Genomic DNA, 4,058 nt, shown 5'->3' on the forward strand with positions numbered 1-4,058 from the left:
GGAAAGGGGGTTGGGTTTGTTCAGTCCAGATCCAAAGGCTAGACCTGGGAGCACTGAGGTGGGGTGTGGTGAGGTGTTGTAAAGAGGTTTGATGCCAAGAAAACCTTCCTGTAAAATAGATATGACAAAATCAAAACTGTCCCTACCCTCAAGGAGTTTATATTCTATTGGATGCCTCTAGAAGCAAAGGTGGGATGAAATAGGCAGGTACCCTTCAAAGGAGGTTTCCAAGAGACTGTAGGATGATGACTCTCTGGAGATGCCTGTGGATGATGACGATGATGATGATGGTGATGGTGGTGATGATGATGGTGGTGATGGTGGTGATGACGATGGTGATGATGGTGATGATGATAATGGTGGTGATGATGATGATGATGGTGATGATGATAATGGTGGTGATGATGATGATGGTGGTGGTGGTGATGGTGGTGATGATGATGGTGGTGGTGGTGGTGATGGTGATGGTGATGATGATGGTGATGGTGGTGATGATGATGATGGTGGTGGTGGTGATGGTGGTGATGATGATGGTGGTGATGACGATGGTGATGATGGTGATGATGATAATGGTGGTGATGATGATGATGATGGTGGTGGTGGTGATGGTGGTGATGATGATGGTGATGATGATGATGATGATGATAATGGTGGTGGTGGTGATGGTGATGGTGATGATGATGGTGATGGTGGTGATGATGATGGTGATGATGATGGTGATGATAATGGTGGTGGTGATGATAATGGTGGTGGTGGTGATGGTGATGATGATGGTGATGGTGATGATGATGGTGGTGGTGGTGATGGTGGTGATGATGATGATGATGATGATGGAGGATTACAAAGAACCAGCATGGCCCCAAAGTAGAGAAAGGAGAAGATACTTACATCGTGCTCTACATCAATGTAGAGATGCTACATTGCTTCATACTTTTTCAATTTGTTGGTCAGTTTTCTTCATTTTTAAAAATCTTCCTCTTTTAAAAAAATGTTGGATGGCTCCTTGAGAGATGGGAATGGGAGGGATACTGCGTGAAATACTGGTGATGTAAAGAACAAGATATCCTAAAATTTTATTTTAAAATGATAATAGATGAGCACTATTAGTATAGGGTTGTTGTTCAGTTGTTGTTTTTTTTTTAAATTTTATTAATTTATTTTGATTTATCAACAATCACTTCCATATGCTTTTGAGTTGAAAATTTTTCTCCCCCTTCCTCTCCAGCACTCTTCCCAAGATGGTGCACAATCTGATACAGGTTTTACATTTACATTCCTATTAAACATATTTTCACATTAGTGAAGTTGTAAGTAAAAATTAAAACCAATAGGAGGAACCATCAGAAAGATGAAACAAAACTCAACAGAAGGTAAAAATAAGTGATAGCAATTCAACTTCCATAGTTCTTTCTTTGGATGTGGACTGTGTTTTCCATCCTGAGGCCTCTGGAGATGTCTTAGATCCTTGTAATGCTGAGAAGGGTTAAGTTTATCAATATTAGTCATCGTGTAATGTGGCTATTATTGTGTACAAAGTCCTCTTGGTTCTGCTCACTTCACTCAGCATCAGACCATATAAGTTGTTTAGTTGTTTTTATCAGTTGTGTCTGACTCTTCACGATCCCATTTGGGGTTTTCTTGGTAGAGATACTGGAGTAGTTTGCCATTTCCTTCTGAAGCTCATTTTGCAGATGAGGAAACTGAGTCAAAGAGGGTGAAGTGACTTACCCAGAATCAAACAGCTAGTAATATTTGAATGCAGGAAGAGGAGTCTTCCTGATTGCATGCCTAGCTATCTCTATCCTAGCTGCCCGTTAGTATAGGGTTGGAGAGTGCAAGGGCAAAACACTCCAGTTTCTCTGCCGAGAAAACCCCAAGTGGGATCACAAAGAGTCAGACACGCCTGAAAAACAACCAGCACATTAGTAAGGGAACTCCTGGAGGAGGACATTCCCTCCACCAAGTAGAGTCTTAGAGAGCTGCTTGGAGACTGGAAGCGACTTCCCTGGGGTCACATAGTCTGACTCCAAGGCTAATTCCCTGTCTACAAGCCATTGTCTCCTGATAATAATTAGCATTTCAGTGGTGCTTTAATGTTTGCCAAATACTTTATGTATGCTCCCTCATTTGATCAATAATCAGTCAATAAAGATTTATTAAGCACCCACTACGTGCCAGGCACTATGCTGAGTGCTGGGGATAAAAAAAGAGGCAAAAGACAGTCTCTGCCCTCAAGGAGCTTACACTCTAATGGAGGAGACAACACGCAAATGAATATATGCTAAATGAGATATATACAGGATAAATAGGAAATATTATGTGATCCTCACAACAGCCCTGTGAGGTGGGTGCTATTATTAGACCCATTTTACTAATGAGAGACCTGAGAGAGAGATAGGTTATCCAGCTAGGAAATGCTCAGGCAGGATTTGAACTCAAGCTGCCCAGATTCTGAGATCTAGTTCTAGGCATCAGTTTGACTAGCTGGTATCTGCTAACCTCTTCTAGCTCTAAGATTTGGTGGTGATGCAGGGTGGCCATGGGCCCCTAGTCAATGCAACAAGCATTTATTTAGCACTTACTGTGAATCCAGCAATTATTAAGTGCCCACTTAAGGTTCTTCAGGAGGATGGGTTTGGAGTAAGGGACAAATCCTAGGGAGGCCAGTTAAGAAGCTCCTGTATTAACCCAGGCATAACTCAGGAAGCTTGGGAGAGCCCTGAGAGATGTTCTGACGAAAACTGCTTTGATTTCCATTGCACCTTAAGGATTACAAAGAAGGTGTGTGTGTGTGGTAGAGACAAACATTTATTAAATGTCTACTACGTGCTAAGCCCTTTCCAGGTATCATCTGATTTGAGCCTCATTGCAGCTCTGGGAAGTAGGTGCTGTAATCATCTCTATTTTTTTCAGTTGAGGACACAGACAAACAAATGAAGTGACTTGTCTAGGGTCACACAGCTAGTGTCTGGGGCAGATTTTGAACTCGGGTCTATCCGACTCCAGGCCCAGCACTCTATCCACTGTTCTGCCTAGTAAGTGCTTGATAAATGCTTTTCATCCTTCATAGGTAACATTAGGTGTCACAGCAGGTTAAGCTTCTGGTGAGGCCAATTGAAAGGAGTAGGGCTGGCCAGCACCGTGCTCAAGGTGGCTAACCCTAGACTTTGGGATTTTTTGGTTTTAAATCATCTGACATCAATCTTCTAGGTGATGAAGCTATCGCTGGCATATTTTTGTTGAGTCATTTCTACTGTATCCGACTCCTCATGACCCCACTGGGGGTTTTCTTGGTAGAGCTACTGGAGTGCTTTGCCATTTCCTTCTCCAGCACATTTTACAGATGAGGAAACTAAGGCAAACAGGGTGAAGTGACTTGCCCAGGGTCACATGGCTAGTAAATGTCTGAGGCTAGATTTGAATTCAGGAAGATGAGTCTCCCCCCCCCAACCCAGAGCACTAAGAAGGTGCATGCTCAGACTGTAAATTCCCATTTTTCATTTTGTGTTTGTTTCCTTATTGTTTAGCTCTCCTTTGTCTTGTATATAGCAGCTGCATTATAAAAATGTCTGTAGGAATGGACCTTGATCTTAATATTTTTCATATATCTACCTACATATCTACATAATAGATCCTAGGTCTAGAGCAGGAAGGGTCATCAGAGGCCCTCCAGTCCACTGCTCGAATTTTACAGATGGGGAAACTGAGGGAGGGTAAGTGCTTTGCTCAGGGTCACACACAGAATTTAGATCTGGATCAGGAAGGGACCCTCTAGACCAACGCCCCCATGTTCTACTTTGTTTCCCGGAGTAAAACGGGAGCTCCTGGAGGGCTGGGCCTGATTGTCTCGGAAAGCAGCCCCCCACGATCGCCCTGGATAGATAAGGGGGGAGGTGGAGCGCAGTTTCGCTGTCCAGTCCTCCTACTGTCCTGCAGGGGGGGCTCGCAGCCCGCGGAGGCGTCCGAGGCCAAGTTACTGCAGCGTGGAGAAGGGGGAGGGGGAGCCGTCCCAAAGAGGGGCGGGCGGGGGCCGCCTCGAAGGGGAGGGAACAGTGCTC

The sequence above is a fragment of the Phascolarctos cinereus genome, unplaced genomic scaffold (assembly GCF_003287225.1).
Source record: "Phascolarctos cinereus isolate Bilbo 61053 unplaced genomic scaffold, phaCin_HiC Scaffold_9;HRSCAF=440, whole genome shotgun sequence".
NCBI lineage: Eukaryota > Metazoa > Chordata > Mammalia > Diprotodontia > Phascolarctidae > Phascolarctos > Phascolarctos cinereus.